The 23,737-nt window shown below is 44.2% G+C and overlaps 1 long non-coding RNA gene across 2 annotated transcripts in view; it reads left to right on the forward strand.

The window, feature by feature from the left end:
* LOC141166317 (uncharacterized) overlaps positions 1 to 23,737 on the forward strand; it is a 55,874-nt gene that overhangs the window by 31,550 nt on the left and 587 nt on the right. The window contains exons 2-5 of one of the 2 annotated variants that reach the window (XR_012251279.1): positions 5,547 to 5,599; positions 11,283 to 11,393; positions 12,264 to 12,348; positions 14,159 to 14,233. This is a non-coding gene — a long non-coding RNA (uncharacterized lncRNA). Of the gene's footprint in view, positions 1 to 5,546; positions 5,600 to 11,282; positions 11,394 to 12,263; positions 12,349 to 14,158; positions 14,234 to 23,737 lie in introns of those variants that run through there. The other variant, XR_012251278.1, reaches the window with a different exon arrangement.

Below are 23,737 nucleotides of genomic sequence, written 5' to 3' on the forward strand. Positions count from 1 at the left end.
ATGCACTACATCCCACAAGAATGTAAGTGTCCCTATAGGGGAACATGTGCGCACCCACAAATATAGACAGAATATCATAGACAGGAGGTGTCCACGCCTGGCATGACAAAACCCCAAAGGAGTCCGTACATGACTCGACGTGGACACCCCCTGCACTGCATGAGATACCTGGCCAAACTGCAATGGATAAGCTCTCATACAATGGGTACAAAAAAAATTATTACAATATCAACGGGTCAGAAAGCCAATCGATGCACAGTAAGGCACTTGTCATTCCCAGATCAAGTGAATTTTCCTCTCCACCCATGGTCGAAGATAAAAGGCATCAGAAGAGATGTAACTAGGCCACATCCATCCCAAGAAGATTTAGCAACAAATATAGATGGATACACACTGTGAAAAATAAAATCAAAATTAAAAACAATTTAAAAAACAATATAGATGTATGTTGCAGGCAGAGAGGGATCAGATAAAAGGGACAAAACTGAGGTTCTCGTTCAATCCATTTGTATGTACCGTACCTAAATTCCAAATCCATCGTGACTGTAGTTGAGCTAAACGCTGACTAAGTTTTCCTCCACGAATTCCGTACTTAAGTAAATCAATCCCTCTGATCTTTAATAGGGAACTATCACAGCCATGACATAGCTTGAAGTGTCGTTGTATTGTCCTGAGTGTGGAAGTGTCCATGCTGTCTGTGGCTGCCAAAACACCCAACACATGTTCCCTTACTCTCCCTTTCAATTGGCGCGTAGTTAGGCCAATGTAGATTAGTCCACAAGGACAAGTGGCATAGTAGATAACATAGCGTGAGGTACAGGTGATGCGGCTCCTGATTTCATATATCTTAGTGCCAGCTGCATTAGTGAAGGTATTCACTCTTTGCACATTAGGGCAGGCAACACATCGACCGCAAGGAAAGCTTCCACACAGGACTTGAGGCACCCAAAATTGTAGTCACGGATTCAGTCTGGTAATGACTGTGTATCAGTTGGTCCCGTAGATTTTTGGAGTGACGTACAGTGATAGATGGACGATCAGGAAGAATTTTTGACAGCGTGGGATCTGTCAATAAAATTGGCCACACCTTGCTCAAGCATTCCCTCATACGTCCAAACTGCCCATGGTAATTTGTTATGAATCTCACTTTGTCCTCCATCTATCTTGGGGCTCTTTTTTTTATATAATAATTCATGTCGACTAGAGTATTTGGCACGATGATATGCTCTTTTTACCATGCGTCTGCTATAGCCCCTTTCGTAGAATCTATTTTTCAGGTCTTCTGACTGTCTAACAAATTCCATGTTGTCAGAGCAAATCCTACGCAAACGTAGGAATTGGCCTGTTGGTATAGCCTGAATCATGTGAGGGGGATGAGAGGATGTCGCATGGAGTAGCATATTTGTAGAAGTGTCTTTCCTATAGATACTAGTCTGTAAGAAATTATTTTGATCCCTAGTAAGGGTCACATCTAAGAAATTAATTACATTTCTATCCCACGTAAATGTGATAAAAATGTTCATATCATTCTTATTGAGGGATTCCATGAACTCAAATAAAGCTTCAACAGTACCCTGCCAGATATGTGAGCTATTGTCTGTACACTGATATGGTAACTATCTATATTTATATGAATGAAGACATTATAAAGTATGTACATGTTGTTTTTGGGTTGGTTAATGTATGAAACTTTTCTATTAATTATAACATCTGATATATTGTGTTTTATATGATAATGTATTATTATCCAGATTTAAATGTATTGCTAAACTGACCTTCAGATCGCATTGTATGAGTTGTGGTAAAGGTGACATGTAACTTGGGCGGGTATGCCGTCTATGTACTGCATTCTTTGAGCACTGGGATAGTGTTTGGGGCCAATAGGACCTGAACGCATGCGCTTCGCGGGTTGGCACAGCGCCCCGTGGTCTTCGGCGTCTACCTGCAAGGACCTGCGGAGTCACATGGGCCCAAGTGACTTCCGCGTGATGCGCCAAATGACGCCGTCATGGGTCGCCCTGGCAACCGCAACGCTACATGCGTCACTCATGGTCCTCCCATCTTCACCCATTGGCTGGGCTATCATTTAAAGAGACACACCTCCTGAGTTGGTTAACGCCCCCTGAAGAAGGCAGCGCCGAAACGCGCATTGGGGTGGACGCGTGGCCCCCCTGTGAGCTCCCACACCATATGGTCCTGTGTCCAGGTATGAATTAATTGTTCATACATCTATCTCTTGTGGATAGTTTGATGCTTAACTATTTGGTGACCATTCAATGAACTGTTTACTATAGACCAGTTTTATTTTCCTGGACTCTAGTATGGCTTGGTGGGTCACTTAATGACAGTGCACATGGCCACTGAGCTGTTGTGATTCTCACAGAACGGACCCCGTCGGTCCTACATTACGATGGATTTTTTATAGTGTATGTATTTGCACCATTTTTGTCAAGTATGTGTATTACATTTTGTATTTTATATTCATACAATAAAATTTGTCTTTTATATTGAGAAACATTCTTTTGGGTGATCTTGATCGCTTTTTTCTTCTATGAGTCTATATGGGTGGCGATTTACCCTTATTAGCATCCTCAGGTGTGAGTTATTTTGTCTCATTTAATATGCACCAGTTGAGAATTATAAGTAAGCTGCAGGGATATAGCAGAGCACATCCCATTTATAGACTGATGCGATCTGCTGATGAACAATAGAAGACAGCTACAGCACATCTAGCATCTCTGCTCAGCATTTGGGGCAATCTTCTGTGTCCTTTCCCTTGTTTAGTACTGGTTCAGCACCACAGTGATGGGCTGCTCTCCTCTGGGCACTACAGTCCTAGATTCGGCACCAAACTGGTGGGCAGCTCTCCTCTGGGCACTACATTCCTAGATTCAGCACCACACCGATGGGCAGCTCTCCTCTGGGCAGTACAGTCCTAGATTCAGCACCATAGTGGTGGCCAGCTCTCCTCTGGGCAGTACAGTCCTGGACTCAGCACCACACCAATGGGCAGCTCTCCTCTGGGCAGTACAGTCCTGGATTCAGCACCACACCGATGGGCAGCTCTGATCTGGGCAGCACAGTCTAGATTCAGCACCACGTAAGTGAGCAGCTGGTCAGCTGGACATTATAGTCAAATTTTGGTGCAACACCACGGAGGGCAGTGCCATCCAGATTCAGCATGACACTAGTGGACTTCTTTGGTGCCTCTGGCTGCAACAGTTTCAGCACTTCTGCCTAGGACAGCTCCAGCTTCACTTCTACCTTGAAGAAAATGTCCTTCTCCTCTTGCCCCTCTCTGATATCCTCAATTATAAACCAATGCACTGGTTATTGGCACAAGAATAAGTCAGCGACTGAATCCAAGTATACAGCAGGATTGGACAAGGCTATTTGTATTGGTGTGAAATGGCTCTTAAGCATGTAATTTCCTTCTGTGCCCTTATTAGAGTGATATGTTTTGTTCATGGACTTCCTAAACCAGAAAGTAGCCAAGGTAAACTTACTCTTAAATATGCAATTAATGCTATAATTTAGCATCGCTTAGATAGTGTTTATGGGCCAGATTATAAGCAGTTATTATAAGCAATTATTATAGCAATTATAAACCAGATCCTGTGTGCTAGAAATGTGTATTGCCCTCTAGAAAGAAGACAGAATGTACAGTACAGACTAAAAGTTTGGACACACCTTCTCATTTAAAGTTTTTTCCGTATTTTCATGACTGAAAATTGTACATTCATACTGAAGGCATCAAAACTATGAATTAACACATGTGGAATTGTATACTTAACAAAAAAGTGTGAAACAACTGAAAATATATCTTCTATTCTAGGTTCTTCAAAGTAGCCACCTTTTGCTTGGATGACTGCTTTGTACACTCTTGGCATTCTCTTGATGAGGTTCAAGAGGTAGTCACCGCAAATGGTTTTCACTTCACATGTGTGTCCTGTCAGGTTTAATAAGTGGGATTTCTTGCCTTATAAATGGGGTTGGGACCATCAGTTGTGTTGTGCAGAAGTCAGGTGGATACACAGCTGATAGTCCTACTGAATAGACTGTTAGAATTTGTATTATGGCAAGAAAAAAGCAGCTAAGTAAAGAAAATCAAGTGGCCATCATTACTTTAAGAAATGAAGGTCAGTCAGTCTGAAAAATTGGGCAAACTTTGAAAGTGTTCCCAAGTGCAGTTGCAAAAACTATCAAGCGTTACAACGAAACTGGCTCACATGAGGACCGCCCCAGGAAAGGAAGACCAAGAGTCACCTCTGCTTTTGAGGATAAGTTTATCCAAGTCACCAGCCTCAGAAATCGCAGGTTAACAGCAGCTCAGATTAGAGACCAGGTCAATGCCACACAGAGTTCTAGCAGCAGGCACATCTCTACAATAACTGTTAAGAGGAGACTTTGTGCAGCTGGCCTTCATGGTAAAATAGCTGCTAGGAAACCACTGCTAAGGACAGGCAACAAGCAGAAGAGACTTGTTTGGGCTAAAGAACACAAGGAATGGACATTAGACCAGTGGAAATCTGTGCTTTGTTCTGATGAGTTCAAATTTGAGATCTTTGGTTCCAACCACCATGTCTTTGTGCGACGCAGAAAAGGTGAACCGATGGACTCTACATGCCGGGGGAAGCATGGAGGAGGAGGAGTGATGGTGTGGTGGTGCTTTGCTGGTGACACTGTTGGGGATTTATTCAAAATTGAAGGCATACTGAACCAGCATGGCTACCACAGCATCTTGCAGCGGCATGCTATTCCATCCGGTTTGCGTTTAGTTGGACCATCATTTATTTTTCAACAGGACAATGACCCCAAACACACCTCCAGGCTGTGTAAGGGCTACTTGACCAAAAAGGAGAGTGATGGGGTGCTACGCCAGATGACCTGGCCTCCACAGTCACCAGACCTGGACCCAATCGAGATGGTTTGGGGTGAGCTGGACGCAGAGTAAAGGCAAAAGGGCCAACAAGTGCTAAGCATTTCTGGGAACTCCTTCAAGATTGTTGGAAGACCATTTCCGTTGACTACCACTTGAAGCTCATCAAGAGAATGCCAAGAGTGTGCAAAGCAGTAATCAAAGCAAAAGGTGGCTACTTTGAAGAACCTAGAATATAAGACATATTTTCAGTTGTTTCACACTTTTTTGTTAAGTATATAATTCCACATGTGTTAATTCATAGTTTTGATGCCTTCAGTGTGAATGTACAATTTTCATAGTCATGAAAATACAGAAAAATCTTTAAATGAGAAGGTGTGTCCAAACTTTTGGTCTGTACTCTATATGGGGAGAATGCAGCTGACATGTTCACTGTAACCCAACGATTAAAGTAATTTAACTAAATCCATCTTCACAAATCAACTCTTAAAGGAATAAAGCACCTTTTTTGTAGAAAGCAGTCTTAGTAACGTGTAGTTGTGTATTTAGGATTATTCTTCTATAGTTTATGTTTAGTAATTATTCCTGAATTTATTCATATTTAATTTACATATATAAACTCGGCGATGAGTTAATTGTAATATTTCTGCCTCTTTATCCCTTCTAGACAAGGCGCTGCATAATAGAGCATTAAGTGTAGAGAGACCACTGGAAAAACAGGCAAGTTTCCAGACTTTTACATGGTTTACTGCATTTTGTGCAGAGAATTTATAGAAAACATTTCCAAACAGATGTGTTGTGCTTAGTGGGCTGCCGATAATTATTTAATAATATCATATAATGTGTACTATAACTGTTAATAAATTACCATAATTATTGTACAACCTTGATCGATTCTAAAACAGATGGACTAATATGTCATGCAACAGATGCACAGACTAGACTACTATCGGACACAGTAATATTCTTGCAAACAAACACTTGTATTTAGGAGCATAGATACTTTGGGTAGTGGGATCTATTAGCTTGCCGAAGCAGATACAGTAAACAGAGGAACACGTAAAGGTAAAATGTATTAACCTCAGGCATTCATTGCTAATGAGACTTCTTTTATTATAAATCATACTGTAAATGTATTTCTTTTTATAACTACCTCTAATAACCAATTTAATAGCATAGATTTTTCCCAATTTAGTAGTGATGAGCGAGCGTGCTCACTTCTGCTCTGTACTCGCCCGAGCATCTCACTGCTCAGCGCTCCGCGACTACTTCCGAAATGCTCGGCCGGGAGCTCGAGTCCCTGCCCCGCATGTTTGGCGCTGTTTTAACAGTGAATAAACATGCAGAGATTGCCTGCCACTCACTGTAATGCCGTAGCCATGTTGGTTGTGGCATTACAGTGATTGGCTGGCTGCATAGCGTTATCGGGTCTATATTAGACTCTGTGACCCTATGCACGTCACAGTCTACCCTTCAGACAGTCAGAGTAGGGAGAGGTGCTGCTTAGCTAGGGAGAGAATTGGCAGTTTATTAGTTAGGTATAAATATTCTACATCTACTGCAATAATATATATATATATATATATATATATATATATATATACACACACACAATTGAACTAACAGTCCTTCTAAGGATTAATCCAGCTGCATATATTATTCCTGGTGATAGTAGGAGTTAGGCAGGCAGAGTTTGAGGACAGTGTATACAACAGAAAAGGAGCAAGTTCTGTCTTCTGCTGTTACAGATATCCATAGCCCTAGAAATCAGGGCTACTTTTTTATTTCTTTTGCTCTTAATCCTGATTATTTATATCTAAATCGCCACTGCCTAAAACTGTGGTCATCAGACGTGATCCGATATTACTGCCGTAATAATCGTCACTTTTTTTGGAGCGTGCCAAATATCACACTTCATTGAAAATGGGCAAGGGACGGGGAAGTGGATGTGATGCTAATGGTGCACGCAGAGGCCGAGCCCTTTGGCAAGATTAAACTGTGCCTGCTGAGGGAGCACAACAAACACCCACATCATGTCGAACTACATCCAAATTCTAGGGGGCCGCGGAACACCACTCTTGAAGCCAGAGCAGTGTGAAAAGGTTGTTGGTTGGATAGCAGATAATGCTTCCAGTCAGTTTGCCACCACCACCACCACCCTGTCTTCCACACGGTCCAGTCTCAGTAGCCGTGAGTCTGGACTACATATTCCTCACCCTGTTCCTCCTTTCTCCCAGCATGCCGAGTGCCCAGAGACAAGTGATCCCAAACTTGGACACTCTGAAGAGCTGTTCACTTTTCCATTTATAGATTCGGGCCTCTTGCCCAGCCCACTTCATGTAGTGATGCCCAAATATTTGAGCAGCCACAGTCACATGAAGGTGACTGTGGGAAAGTGCAATTAGTGTTGCAAGAGGTGAATGATGATGATGAGACACAATTGCCAGCAAGTCAGGAGGAGGCCCAGGATGCGTACGTGGAAGACGAGGTGGTGGACAATGAAGCCACTGACCCAACCTGGCAAGGTGACATGCATAGCGAGGACAGCAACACAGGGGGCGAGGGAGGCGTAGCACCACAACAGGCAGGACACACGGTGGGCAACTGTTCCCCGGAACACCAACACAAAGGAAGTTGCCAGTCCAACTGTTAGGTCTTCCAGAGTCTTGCTCTTTTTTAAAGACTGTTCAGATAACCCCAAAAAGGCCATTTGCAACATCTGCCATGCCAGCATCAGCAGGGACAGCAAAACTACCAGCCTAACCACCACCAGCATGCTCAGGCACATGACAGCAAAGCACCCGATTAGTTGGGTCGAACACCAGGGTCCAGGATCAGTGTCTTCGGGTAACACCATTGCCTGTTGTGCGTGCACGCCAATCCTCTATCCATGGTGCAGGCGAAGATTCCTCCCGCCCTGCACCTGTCGTTGCTCACTCGCAACCACCACTCGCAACCACGTCCTTGTCCCAGCGCAGCGTTCAGTTGTCCCTACCTCTGTCCTTTGTGAACTGTGGGGCATTGGCTGCATATTTGCGCTTGCTTTCAGAGCTAAACTACCATATTTCTAGACTGCTTGCACTTGAAATGTTGCCTTTTAGGCTCGTGGAGAAGGAATCTTTCCGCAACCTCATGGCAGCGGCCATCGCTTGGTACTCTGTCCCCAGACACCACTATTTCTCCTGGTTTGTCATCCCCGCCTTACACATGCAAGTGTCCCAGAACATTACCCGTGCCCTCAACAACGCAGTTACGGGGAAGGTCTACCTAACCACAGACACATGGACAAGTGCTTGTGGGCTGGGACGGTACATCTCGCTGACGGCACACTGGGTTAATATAGTGGAAGCCGGCACCCAGTCGGACCCTGGGATGGATCACGTCCTCCCAACGCCAAGGATTGCTGGACCTGGGTCAATCAGGGTCACCCCCACATTCCACAGCTCCTGCTCCTCCTCCTCTTCAGCCTCCATCTTTGAAATGACCACATCAGTTGGAAGCTGGAAGCACTGCAGCACTGCATCGGCCAAGTGACAACAGGCTGTGCTGAAGCTAATGTGCTTAGGGGCCAAACCTCACACCGCTGCAGAGTTGTTGATTTGACAGCTGTAACAGAGCAGGCAGATCTGTGGCTGTCACCACTGAACCTACAGCCAGGCATGGTCATGTGTGACAATGGCTGGAACCTGATGGCGGCTCTGAAGCTAGGCAAGCTTGCACATGTACCATGACTGGTCCATGTGCTCAACCTAGTGGTTCAGTGGTTTCTCAAAACCTACCCAGATCTGCATGATTTGCTTGTGAAAGTACGCTGCGTTTGTGCCCATTTCTGAAAGTCTCCTACAGCTTCCGCCGCCCTCGATGTGCTTCACCAGCGTTTGCAGCTTCCAGCTCACCGACTGGTGTGTGATGTCACCATGCATTGGAACTCAATGATGCATATGTTGGGAAGCATTTGTGAGCAGCAGAGGGCAGTACCAGATTCAACATGCCCGTCAGTATTCAGGTCAGCCTCCGCATATAAGAGCTGATGAGTGGGCATGGAAGTCTGACATCTGTGCCGTCCTCCAAAACTTTGAGGACTCCACGAAGATGGTGAGCGGCGATGACACCATAATTGGCGTCACCATATCGCTTTTCTGTGTACTGAAACACTCGCTGCTCACAATTAAAGAGGAGGCGTTGCCGGCAGAGCACGATGAGATGGAGCAAGGAACCATACAGAGTGATGCCACACAGCCCAGCCTCATCTCATCTCAACTCGGATTGGGTGATTATGAGAAGGAGGAGGAGGAATAGGAACTGTTTTCCTGTGCTACAGACAGTCCTATCCACACAACAGTCATACCGTCTGTTCAGCGTGGATGACCTGAGGAGAGGGAGAATGAGGAGGAGGATGAAGAGGAGGATAGCATGGACAGTCGTCTTCTTGGTCAGGACAGGGATGACTTGGCTGTTGGCAGTCTGGCACACATGGCTGAGTTTGTTACACTGCCTTTCCCATGACCCTCGCGTTGTACGCATTTTGACCGACCGTAATTACTGGTTGGTCACACTTCTAGACCCACGCCACAAGGAGAACTTTCTATTTCTCCTTCCCATGGTGGAGAGGTTTAATAAAATGTTGCAGTACCAGAAGGCCCTTGTTGAGGAATTAAAAAAAATTCCCATCTGAAAACGCTGGTGACAGAGGTCACAGTTCCTTGGACAACCAAGGAGTACAGGCGAGGGAGACACAAATATGATGCAGAAGTGGCAGGGGAACACTGTCAAAGGTGTGGGACAGTTTTCTCAGACCCTCCCAGCGCCCAGGCCCTGATGCGTGGGGTATTCTGATAAGGAGGGAAAAGTTTTGGAAGATGCTGAAGGAGTACCTTGCCGACCGTACCAATGTCCTTCGTGATTCCTCTGTGCCTTATAACTATTGGGTAACCAAGCTGGACATGGGGCATGAACTGGCTCTCTATGCCTTGGAGGTCCTGGCCAGCCTGCCGCTCGCGTTTTATCAGAGCGGGTTTTTAGTGCCACCGGGGGCATTATAACTGATAGGCGCATCCACCTATCAACTGAAAATGCCAACAGGCTGACTCATCAAAACGAACAAGGGCTGGATTGGGCCAGACTTCTCAACACCATCGGATGATAGCAGCAGAATATAAACTCAAATCCAGTGGCATTTTTGGGGGGTCTATTCCCATGCACCTCTTCAAACCCAGACATGGGTATACGCTTCTTGATTTTGTCTATTTTCTGTTGTCCTCCTCCTTCTCCTCCTCATCCTCCACCACCATATCACCAGGGTGACTGTGATGCAACACCCACATAATTTTTTTTAAGGGTGTTTATGATGCCCTTAGGAAATTTTTTTAGAGGTCTACCTCTAGCATTCTGTATGTTATATAGAATGTTCATGTATGTTTTTCAGCCCATGAACTTAGTGCATGGGCATTACCAGTTTGGAGACCCACTCCTTAACAATGGTAACAATTTTATTAATGAGGCCCTCCTTGACGTCTCTTCAAAGGGGGTATTGGAGTGCGTCCTAATTTTTGGCAGCCCTCGAACTTGCTGCATATGCAATAACAGTAGATGGAGACCCACTCCTTAATAATTGGAACAACAAAGCATAGCCGGCTGATGGCCCTCTAACAATAGTAAGAGGTACCTGATGGCCTTGTAAAAATAGGCTTTGTGACTTTCACAGTCCCTCCTTCATAAATGATGTGTCTGATCATGTCTCACACCACATGGCCAGATAAGGTGTTAAAATGACATTTACGGGTGAATGTATTTTTCACCGTTGAAAGCAATGCAAAAGTGCAAAAACGCATAAAAAACACTACATGTGAACATAGCCCAAGGTATGGAGGAGCATTTTTGGTTTTGGTTATTTATTTTGCCTTATATAGAAGTAATTACCCTGGAAAGAATGTTCCTTAACATTTTTTCCATTTTAGCTTAAAAGTGACGTAATACTCTGACAACATGTTCACAGCAGTGACCTGGGAGTCAGAGATGCTTCCAGGGGTCTTCCCCATGCTGTTCCTATATCATTTTGACACTTTTCCCATCGATTTGGCCAATTTTTCCAGGGGGCCGCCGGAAAAATGTTCAAGTTTGCCATTGACTTACATTGGGCTTGTTGCTCGGGTCGAGCACCCGAGCATTATGATTTGCTCGACTCGAGCAATGAGTACCCGAGCATTCTAGTGCTCGCTCATCACTACTATTTAGGTTACTATTTTATGAATGGAATTGAATGCCTAATTGAGTTTAAGTTTAAGCACTCAGCATTAATGAAGGAGACATTAAGTGCAGCTCTCCAGAAATTACATAATTAGATGGCTGAAAGTAGGTCAGAAATTTATTCTTTTAGATGATCCCTATGGGCTTCACCAATTAGATGGAACTCCACTCACTGCAGAAGTTCTTGTTCAGAAGATTGCTAAGAGAATATATGAAGAGAATGACAGAGGAGTTTTTGACAAGATTGTTTCCAAGCTCCTAAACGTTGGTAGGTGAAGATTTTTCATACCTACAAATTATCAATTAACCAGTTATTCCCTGCAGAAAATATTGGAACATTTCCTTGTAATTTATTCAGGGGGGTCACCCAGAAGGTAAATTAATTTTAGCTCGCTCAGATATGTTTGTCACGGAGGCAGTAACCCATTTTGGCCTTGTCCTTGATGATGTAAAGTTTGCATGCAGAAAAACTCATACTGTAGGTCTCTGTAGAAATTGAAGCCACAATGATGACTGGCTGCAAACTTTCTCTAATTTTCATTTTATTTTAGATTGATTGAAGTAACAAAAAATCTGTTGCATAATGCAGTTTCTAAAAAACTTTTCTAATTGCATATACTTACACAGTAATGTGTGATAAGTGAGAATTATGCAATGCATGCAGTAGACCTTTGTTTTCTAGATGTCTGTACATATCTATATATAGGTTTAAATACATTTAAATGTACAGTAAATTGTTTGTGCAGTTAACCCCTTCACGACCTTGGCTGCATTCATACGTCCAGTTCGCCTGGTACTTACCAACCTTGGACGTATGTATACATGCAGGCGATTTTGCGCGCACAGAGGTTGTGTGCGTGCGATCGCCGCCGGATGTCAGTTGATTCTGACAGCAGACACCCGGCACCAGGAGCGGTACCCACACCGCTCCCGGTGCTTTAATCCCCTAAAAGCTGCGGTCAATATCGATTGCAGCATTTAGAGAATAGGCAGAAGGAGGAAGCCCCCTCTGCCCTCCGATTGGCGCCCCACGACGTCATCGCATGGGCCCGATCGTTGTAATGATGACCCGACATTGTCATGGCGACATCCAGGTCTCTAGAGCTAGCAAACTTGCTACATCATTATTTTTTTCTAGATCAGATCAGCACCATGGTCACCTCTGCCTGGATATTATGACATCATGAAGCAGCCGCTCACCCAGAACTTCTTAGCTACTTAAGGTGGGTACTTATGAATACCTCCTGGTATTCATTGATCTCTTCCCTTGGTTGCCTGAAGCTTGGGCAGTGACCAAAATTAACGCAAAAGGAAAAATAAAAAAATTGAAAAGTGAGGTGGTTTGCAGATATGGAGTGTCCAAACCATAGAGAGTGACAGAGGCAGACACTTCACTTGAAAACTGATGAAACAGATCACGGCAACTCTGGGGATCGAACAGGCTTTCCATGTTCCCTATCAATCCCAAAGTAGTGGGAAGCTGGAACGCCTTAAAATAGTTGTCCACTACTATTTAAAATAGCCCAATTTGTTTTTATGATGAAAAGCAGCTTCTTTCTAATTACCACCCACTGCTGTTTCTGCCTGTGAGCTGCGCTATCACTGGCTGCTCACAGGCAGCATGTGACCCCCCCCCCTCCCCCGCTAACCTATCATCATCTCAGGTTTGGCCTATCATCACCTTGCACCCTCATCAGGTTTGGCATATCATCACCTCGCGCCCTCATCAGGTTTGGCCTATAATCATCTCTCGCCCTCATCAGGTTTGGCCTATAATCATCTCTCGCCCTCATCACGTTTGGCCTATTATCATCTCGCGCCCTCATCACGTTTGGCCTATCAGCATCTTGCGCCCTCATCAGGCTTGACCTATCATCATCTCAGGTTTGGCCTATTATCCTCTCGTGCCCGCATCAGATTAAGCCTATCATTATCTCGCACCCTCATCAGGATTGGCCCATCATCATCACTTGCCCTCATCAGGTTTGGCATATCATCGTCTTGCGAACCTCAACAGGTTTGGCCTCTCATCATCTTGCACTCTCATCAAGTTTGGCCTATCATCATCTAGCGCCCTCATCACGTTTGGCCTATTATCATCTCGTGCCCTCATCAGGATTGGCCTACCATCATCTCACGCCCTCATCAGTCTTGGCCTATCATCATCACTCGCCCTCATCAGAATTGACCTACCATCATCTCGCGCCTTCATCAGGTTTGGCTTATCATCATCTCTCGCCCTCATCAGGTTTGGTATGTCATGACTTCTCGCCCTCATCACGTTTAGCCTACCATCATATCGTGCCTTCATCATGTTTGGACTATCATCATCTCGCGCCCTTATTAGATTGGGCCTACCATCATATCACGCCCTGGTCAGGATTGTACAAACAACGACCAATATATCTTAAGGAAACAATGGCTGAAACCTCGGTAAATCCAGAGTCAGCCAGAATAGTCTCATATAGCATTTAGAACAGAAAAAAACATGAGTACAAATTGGCATAAAAAGTTAAAGTTTTATTTAGTCAATCTGTAAATAACTTACATTAATATATTAACATATGTCACCAAATACTGTATACACCAGCTGAGGTAATATTTGTTGGTGACATATGTTTGATTTTCGGTGATTGCCTGTGCTATTACGGGCCGATGTGCGCCTGCGCCGCTGCCCCCCAACTTCCGCTCATGGATTTGGCTATCTTTATCCCCTGTGTGTGGTCTCCGGATGCGTGACCGCACGTGCTGGAGATGCATACAGGGGGCGTGACGGCCATTATCCATGGGGCCGAACGGGTTTGGTACTGCCACGCATGCGCCGCTTCAGGCCTTCATTTGATCCTGATTTGCATGATGATGCTCAGTATTCATGGGGCAGAGCGGGTTTAAAACTACCACGCATGCTCCGTCTAAGATCCTTATTTATCTTGAGCTATGTGTTTCAATCACATGACGCACCATGTGACCAATTGTGGGTGTATTTATAAATGTCCTGTTGATTCTCTTTCATTTACCTGTCTCTTGATGAAGCTTTTTACAAGCGAAACATGCGTCGAGACACCTTTGCCACCTGTCCTCCGTGTCACCCTGGACACCATATACAATTGTGGTAAGCATCTGGTAAACCTGGGTTTGGTTTAAACATTTTTATGTGCTCCACTTCTAATATACAGCCTTATTCTATCCAGTATATCTCTGGAAAGATACCACACTATGTATATGGACTCTATCTTTTTAGCTTGGGTATGATATGCCTTTGCAGGCAGGACTGCGTTTTTCTTCCAGCACATTGCACTTTGTCATGTATTACATTAATATATCCATAATATAAATATAAGTTATTTACAGATTGACTAAATAAAACTTGAACTTTTTATACCATTTTGTACTCATGTTTTTTTCTGTTCCTCATCAGGATTGGCCTACCATCATCTCGTACCCTCATCAGGTTTGGCCTATCATCATCTCGCACCCAAATCAGGTTTGGCCAATCATCATCTGAAGCCATCATCAGGTTTGGACTACCATCATCTCGCACCCTCATCAGGTTTGGACTACCATCATCTCGCATCCTCATCAGGTTTGGACTACCATCATCTCGCGCCCTCATCAGGTTTGGACTACCATCATCTCGCGCCCTCATCAGGTTAGGTCTACCATCATTTCGCACTCTCATCGAGATTGGCCTATCATCATTTCACTCTCTCATCGAGATTGGCCTATCATCCTTTCGCTCTCTCATCAAGATTGGCCTATCATCATTTCGCTCTCTCATCAAGATTGGCCTATCATCATTTCGCTCTCTCATCAAGATTGGCCTAACATCATCTCGCTCTCTCATCAGATTTGGCCTACCATAATCTCGCACCCTCATCAGATTTGGCTTATCATCATCTCGCACCCTCATCAGATTTGGCCTGCCATCATCTCGAGCCCTCATCAGGTTTGCCCTACCATCATCTCACGCCCCCTCATCAGGTTTGGCTTATCATTTCACGCCCTCAGCAGGTTTGGCCTACCATCATCTCGAGGCCTCATCAGGTTTGACCTATCATCATTTTGCACCCTCGTCAGATTTGGCCTACCATCATCTTGCGCCCTCATCAGATTTTTCCTATCATCATCTCAGGTTTGGCATATCATCATCTCGCGCCATCATCAGGTTTGGCCTACCATCATCTCGAGCCCTCATCAGGTTTGTCCTATCATCTCATGCCCTCATCTGGTTTGGCTTATCTTGCGCCCCCATCAGGTTTGACCTATCATCATTTCGCACCCTCATCAGATTTGGCGTATTACCATCTCAGGTTTCGCATATCATCATCTCGTGTCCTCATCAGGTATGGACTATCATCATTTCGCTCCATCATCAGGTTTGACCAATCATCATCTGGAGCCATCATCAGATTTGGCCTACCATCATCTCGCACCCTCATCAGATTTGGCCTACCATCATCTGGAGCCCTCATCAGGTTTGGCCTATCATCTGGAGCCTTCATCAGGTTTGGACTACCATCATCTCGCGCCCTCATCAGGTTTGGCCTATCATCTCGCTTCCTCATCAGGTTTGGCTTATCATTTCACGCCCTTATCAGATTTGGCCTACCTTCATCTCAGGCTTGGCCTTCCATCATCTCGCGCCCTCATCAGGATTAGCCTACCATCATCTCGTGCCCTCATCAGGTTTGGCTTATCATCATCTCGCGCCCCCATCAGGTTTGACCTATCATCATCTCAGGTTTGGCATATCATCATCTCGCGCCCTCATCAGGTATGGCCTATCATCATCTCGCGCCCTCATCAGGATTGGCCTAACATCATCTCACGCCCTCATCAGGTTTTGCCTATCATCATCTCGCGCCCCCATCAGGCCAAACCTGAGATGATGATAGGCCAAACCTGATGGGGGCGCGAGATGATGATAGGCCAAACCTGATGAGGGCGCTAGATGATAGGATAAACCTGATGAGGGCGTGAGATGATGGTAGACCAAACCTGATGAGAATGCCAGATGATGATAGGCCAAACCTGATGAGAACGTGAGATGATGATAGGATAAACCTGATGAGGGCTCGAGATGATGGTAGGCCAAACCTGATGAGGGTGCGAGATGATGGTAGGCCCAACTTGATGATGGTGCGAGATGATTATATGCTAAACCTGAGATGATGATAGGCAAAACCTGATGGGGGCGCGAGATGATGGTAGGCCAAACCTGAGGAGATGATAGGTTACGCGCCCCCATCAGATTTGGCCTATCATCTCCTCAGGTTTAGCCTACCATCATCTCGCGCCCCCATCAGGTTTTGCCTATCATTATCTCAGGTTTAGCATATAATCATCTCGCGCCATCATCAAGTTGGGCCTACCATCATCTTGCGCATTGATCAGGTTTGGCCTATCATCATCTCATGCCCCCATCAGGTTTGGCCTATCATCATCTCAGGTTTGGCCTATCATCATCTCGCGCCTTCATCAGGTTTGGCCCACCATGATCTCCACCCTTGTCAGATTTGGCCTATCATAATCTCGCGCCCTCATCAGGTTTGGCCTATCATCATCTCAGGTTTTGCACATGTTTGTGTGAGTGTGTGTGAGCGTGTATGTGTGAGCTTGTCTGAGTGTGTCTGTGTGAGCGTGAGTGTGTGTGTGAGAGTGTGTTTATGTGAGTGTTTGTGTGAGAGCGTTTGTGTGAGTGTCTGGGTGAGTGTGTGTGTTTATGTGACTGTTTGAGTATATTTGTGGGAGTGTGTTTGTGTGGGCGTGTATGTATGAGCATGTTTTTGTCAGCGTGTTTGTGTGAGTTTTTGTGTGTGAGTGTTTATGTGAGTGTGCTTGTATTTGAGTGAGTGTGTTTGTGAGAGAAAGTGTGTGTTTATGTGAGTGTGTGGGATAGTGTTTGTGTGGGAGAGTGTTTGTGTGGGAGAGTGTGAGAATGTGTTTGTCTGAGTGTGTTTATGTGAGTTTGTTTTAAATTAATGTGAGTTCAATAGTTAGAAAAATCTGATACTTTCCATAAATTATTAGGTGTAATTTAAACATTTTGCTATCAAAAAAACAGCCTCCTCCATATCCACTCAAGCTGTCTTATCCATCACCAAGATAGATGCGTTTTCTGCCATTTAGGTAGAAGTAATCTTCAAACAATTTGCTTCTAATTTAGACAAAGTAGCTAGAAGGTATAGCTTGCAAACCCTACATGTGATGTTTGCCTATTAAACAATAGTTGTAATATGTATTTGCGAAACTTCCATTTTCTCTATGCCTGACCTACACTACTTCAATTTTTAGCAGGTAGTAGTACATTGATAGTTTTTGTGTTTAAGAGTGCGTATGTGTGTGAATGAGAGAGCATTTGTGTGAGAGAGTGTGTGTCAGTGATAATTGTGTGAAGCAGTGTGTGTGAGATTGTGTGTGTTTGTGTGAGAGAGAGTATGTGTGTAGGAACGTGTGTCTGTATGAGAGAGTGTGGAGTGTGTGTCTGAGAGTGGGGGTGTAGGATAGTGTGTGTGAGAGAGAGTGTGCTTGTGTGTAAGAGAAAATGTTTGACAGTTTGTGTGTTAAGAGTGTGTTTGTGTAAGTGTGTGTTTGTGTGAGATTGGGTGAGTATGTGGGTGAGAGAGTGAGTGTGTGTATGAGAGTGTATTTGAGTGTATGTGTGTGAGCGTGTCAGACTGTATTAGAGTGTGTAGGAGAGTGTGTGAGCGAGTGATTGTGTAAGAATGTGTTTGTGCAGGAGTGTGTGAGTGAAGGAGAGATGGTGTGCGTGTGAGAGTGTGTAAGAGTGTGTGTATGTGTATCAAAGAGTTTTTGTGTGTAAGGGTGTGTGTGGGATTGTGTGTACATGTGAGCGTGCATGCGAGAGTGTGTGATTGTGTTTGTGTGTAAGAGTGTGTTCGTGAGTGTGCATGTGAGATTGTGTGTGAGTGCGAGAGAGTATATAAAAGTGTGTGTGAGAGTATGCTTTCGTGTGAGAGTGTGTGGAGGGGAGAGTGTGTATGAAGGAGAGTGTCTGGTCTGAGAATGTGTGTGTGAAAGAGTATGTTTGTGTGAATGTGAGTGCGTTTGAGTATGCCTGTGTGTGTGAGTGAGACGTTTTTTTGTGTGTGAGAAAGTGTGTGGAGGGGAGTGTGCAAAGGGAAGTGTGTGTGTGTAGGAGAGTCCAAGAGAGAGACTGGAAGGAGACAAAGCGCAGATATGGAAAAGATGGCACAATTGCGCTCACCTGGTTTGCATTCTGTACACACAACCACTGAAAACACTTAAGGCTGCTGCAGACCCACGAGGAGATAAAAGCATCGATACTAGAAAACAAATGTCAAATCATTAAACCATTTACAATTAGAGTGGCATTCGTCATTCTTCCTACAACAGCGCAGAATCCACCCATTTGTTTTTCAGTATCGATGTGTGTAGGAGAGTGTCAGAGAGTGAGAGTGTCTAGAGAAAAAGAGTGTGTGTGAGAGAGTGTCTGGTCTAAGAATGTGTGTCTGTGTGAATGTGAGAGTGTGTGTGAGATTGGGGGAGAGAGTGTTTTTGTGTGAGAGAGAGAGTGTGTGTGTGAGACAGTGTGAGAGTGAGTGTGTATGAGAATGTGTGTTTGTGTAGAAGTTTGTGAGTGGGGGAGATTGTGTGTAGATGAGTGTGTGTAGGAAAGCGTGTAAGAGTATGTGAGAGTGAATGTGTGAAAATGTGTTTGTGTGAGAGTGCATGTTTCAGAGTGCGTGTGTGGGTGTAGGAGCGTGTGTGTGTGTTTGTGTGAGGGTGTGTATGTGAGAGATTGAGCATGTGTGCTTCTGCAGAAGTGTTTGTGTGAGAGTGGGGGAGAGTGTGGGTGTGTGTGGAATGTGAGAATGTTTTGTGTGAGGGTTTCTGTGTGTGAGAGTGTGTGTGTATGAGTGTGAGAGTGTCTGGTCTGAGAGTACTTATATGTGAACGTGTGTGTGTGAGTGCCTTTGTGTAGGAGAGAGTGTGTATGTGGAGTGCCTGTGTGAGTGTTTCTGTGAGTGAGAGAATGTGAGAGAGAAAGTGAGATCGAAAGATAGTGTGCGTGCGAATGTGTGTGTGTGAGAATGTGTGTGTTAGAGAGTGTGTGTAGTATGTCAGAGAGAGTGAGTGTGTGACGGTTTGTGTGTGAGAATGTGTGAGTGTATGTGTGAGTGTGTGTGTGTGTGGCTAAGTGCCCATGATGAAGAAATGCTGCATATTTTTTACGCTTCTCCCTGGCAGGAAAAACGCATGCGGATTTTACATGATTTTTTCCTGCCAGGTAGAAGCGTTTGTCAAGCGTTTTTGCAGGCATTTCTGCATGCGGCTTATCAAGCGCTTTTCCAAGCGATTTTAGCATCAATTGGAAAAGTGCTTGACAACTTTGGTCACACTATATAAATCCATGCAACCGGCATGGATTTATATAGTGTGACCAAGTAATAGTTAAAGAAAAGAATAAGAATGGTAAAAAATAAAGATTATACTTACTTTCCGATGGCCCCCGGTGTTTTCTCCTCTTCGTCCGGTCTGTTGTGTGGGTCGTGGTGGTGTGAAAGGACCTGCCATGACATCATTTAGTCACGTGACAGGTCACGCAACCACCGACGGTCGCGTGACCTGTTTCATGACTAAATTACGTCATGGCAGGTCCTTTCACACGACCGCGACCCATACAACAGACCGAACGCATCGCTGAGGAAACCGGGGAACATCGGAAGGTAAGTATAATCTTTATTTTTTATTTTAAATTCTTTTTTTAACAGGTTCTATGGTACCCGGGTCTGGAGGAGAGTCTCCTCTTCTCCAAACCCGGGTACCATCCGCACATTGGACCGTATGATATCCGCTTGTGAAAATGTGTTCATACGGATATTATGCGGTTCAATGCAAGTCAATGGCGGCAATTACGCTGCGTGGCCGCAAAATTAATGGACATGCCGCGTATTTTTCCGCAATGATAATCCGCAGCGGAAATTTCCGCAGCATGTGCACAGCACATGCGGATTATCATTGGGGACCATGGGGCACGTATTACCAAGCGTTTTTTAAGCGTTTTCGCTGCAGAAATTCCGTGGCAAAAACGCTTGAAAAACGCATAGTCGGCACGCAGCCTGAGAATATGTGTGTGAGAGAGAATGTGTGTGTGTGAGAGAATGTGTGAGAATGTTTGAGTGTAGGTGTGAGTGTGATAGAAAGAGTGTGTGTGATATTGTGTGTGGCTGTGTTTTTAAGTGAAAGATTGTGTGGGTTTGTGACTGTGTAAGTGAGAATGTGTGTGTGCGAGTGAGTTTGTGGGAGAGTGAATGTGTTTGTGTGTGTGAGAGAATGTATGTGCGCGTGCATGGTAGTGTATGTCTGTGAGAATGTGTATTAGAGTGTGCGAGAATGTGTTTTTGTGAGTGCGTGTGAGCGTGATAGTGAGTGTGTGAGAGGGTGTGTATGTGAGAGTGTGTGAGTGTATGTGTATGAGAGTGTTTGATAGAGAATGTGCGAGAGACAATGTGAATTAGAATGTGTAGGAGAGTGTATGTGTGTGTTTTTGTGACTGTGAGATAATGTGTGTGAGACAGTGTGTGTGCGCACGTGATAGTGAGTTTGTGTGAGAGAGTGTCTGTGTGTGAGATTGTGTGTAGGAGAGTGTGAAAGAATGTGTGAGCAAGAGAGAAAAAGAGAGTCGGAGAGTGTGGAGGGGAGTGTGTGAGAGTGCATACATGTGTGTGTCAGTGAGTGAGAGTTATGCACACACACAGGATGCAGACATGACGTACGGTACGCAAACATGCACGCATACAGAAGGCAGACATGCACACACAGTACGTAGACATGCACTCAAACATGCTTGCACACGGTACACAGATATGTACACATACAATACGAGACACGCACATATACAAATATATACACAGATAAGTACACATACAGGCATACGTACATATACATATTTGAAGACAAATTTACAGAAACTCTGCTGTGAACTCCCTAAGGTTAATGCAGTACAGCTGGCCTGTTCACATAGAGGTAAACAGTGGAAACCCCCCACAAATTACACCATTTTGGAAACTAGACCCCTCAGGAACATATCTAGATGTGTGGTGAGCACCTTGAACCCCCAAGCTGCTTCACAGACGTTTATAACATTGAGCCGTAAAAATAAAATGTTCACATTTTTCCCCAAAAAATGTTTTTTAGCCCACAATTTTGCATTTTCATAAGGGTAACAGGAGAAATTGCACCATACCATTTGTTGTGCAATTTCCCCTGAGTAAGCCGATACCCCATATGTGGGGATAAACACTGTTTGGACACATGGCAGGGTACGGAAGGGAAGGAGCGCCAGTTGACTTTTTGAATGTAAAATTTGCTTGAATAATTAACGGACGCCATGTCGCGTTTGGGGAGCCCCTGATGTGCCTAAACAGTGGAAACCCCCCACAAGTGACACCATTTTGGAAACTAGACCCCTCAAGGAACTTATCTACAGTTGAAACAAGAAGTTTACATGCATATGTGTCTTTTTATATAGTGTATGTTTTTCTCAATATCTGACACGAAATCAGAATAAACCTTTCCCGTTTTAGGTTAATTAGGATTACCATAAATTTTAATATTTGCCAAATGCCAGAATATATTCTATAATATAATAAAAATAGTATGTACCCCAAAATGTTACCAATAAGTAGTGTGGAGAGAGCACTTAATTTACGGGGTGCATGTCTCCTGAATCACAAGCTGGGCACAATGTATGGGGGCGCTACAATATATGGGGGCACAATGTATGGGCACTAAACTGGCATATTTGCATTTCTCCAGAAAAAAAGCTTGGCGTGGATGTCACAAAATAGTAACTGCAGCCATAGATGAATTCATTGAGAGGTGCAATTTCTACAATGGGGTTACTTTTGTTTTTTTGTGCTATTCTGGCACTTCAGGGCTCCGCAAATGTCGCACGCAAACTATTCTAACAAAATCTGTGCTCCAAAAGCCAAATAGCGCTCCTTCCATCTCAGCCCTAACAGTAGTGTGGCCTAACAGTAGTTTCTGACGATATATAGGGCAGCACCTCATTAGGGAGAAAATGCGCAATAAATTATGCAGTCCATTTTCAACTATTAACCCTTGTGTACCTGAAAAATTTGCAGCAAATACAAAAATGTAATTTTTACCACTAAAATGTCATATTTCCATATCTCAATCGTATAAAATTCTGTGAACATATGGGTTCAAAATACTCACTCCACCCCTACATGAATTCTTTAGGCAGTGAAGTTTCTAATATGGGGTCACTTGTGGGGGATTCTGCTGTTCTGGCACCTCAAGGGCTCAGCTAATGGAGCCCACAATCTATTCAAACAAAATCTGCATTCTAAAAGCCAAGTAGCCCTCCTTCCCATCCGACCCCTGCTGTGTGCTCAAACAGTAGTGTACAACCACATATTGGGTACTGCCACATTCAGGAGAAATTGCATAAAAAAATATGGGGTCCAATTTCTCCCATTACCACTCGTGTAAATTATAAATTTGGTGCTAAAACAGTATTTTAGTGGAAAAAAAACTATTTTTTGTTCTCACATCTAAATGTTATAAAGTTTTTTGAATCACTTGTAGGGTAAACATGCTCAGTATACCCCTAAATTAATTCCTTAATTAGTTTCCAAAATGGGGTCACTTGTGGGGGTGTTTCTGCCAGGGCTGTGGAGTCGGTAAGCCGAACCTCTGACTACGACTCCAACTCTGATTCCTCAATTTCCATGACACCGACTCCGACTCCCTCATACATGGCTCATGTTTAAGTGATAAATTTACTGTAGCACAGATTTATCTCAGCTAAAAGTCTAGACCCTTAGATCAGGAATAGGACATTTCATAACTTTCCCAAATTCTTACGAAAAAAAATATTCCCCATAAACTGCATTGAACTACTGTACCCAATTTATTATATAGTTTAGGAGTTGGAGTTGGTCCATTTTATACCGACTCACCAAAATGGACTCCGACTTCGACTCCACAGCCCTGGTTAGCGCTAATACCAGGCCCCGGGTGCTGACAACTGTCATCAGCCTTGCCTGGTCTTCCTGCGACCTGCAAGACCAGGCAACGCTGATGATAAAAAAAAAAAAAAAAAAAAACTGTGGACTCCCACCATATATTTTATCCCCTTAGTGAGCAAGCCAATTTTGACCTTAGAGGGGTTGTTCACTACATTTTATCACCCCCCCCCCAATGCATTCCCCTGGGTCAAGCTGTCAACCGTGTGTCATCAGTGTGCACGTGTGTCATTAGTATGCATGTGTGCGGCACGCACGTATATCCTTCGTGCTGCCAGAAAAAATTACATGCCTGCAAGTTTTTCACACGGACACGTGAAAAAACTGACATTCATGCACCACCATTGAATACAATGGGTGTGCGTGTGTCCGTATTTGCAGTCCTTAAAAAGTGGATGTGTGAAGGTAGCCTAACACATACACTTCACATTCTGTGTGTAAATAGACAGCACATCTATACTACAGATATGCAACCACCACATATACTCTATGGATTAAATCAGTATTTTTTTAAGAGAAAACCAGGAGTGAAACAAACAGATAAAATCTATCTTGGAGATACCTGTTCCGACTC

This window comes from Phyllobates terribilis, unplaced genomic scaffold, assembly GCF_046119375.1.
Source record: "Phyllobates terribilis strain yellow unplaced genomic scaffold, ASM4611937v1 Scaffold_11__3_contigs__length_659146591, whole genome shotgun sequence".
In the NCBI taxonomy this organism is placed as follows: domain Eukaryota; kingdom Metazoa; phylum Chordata; class Amphibia; order Anura; family Dendrobatidae; genus Phyllobates; species Phyllobates terribilis.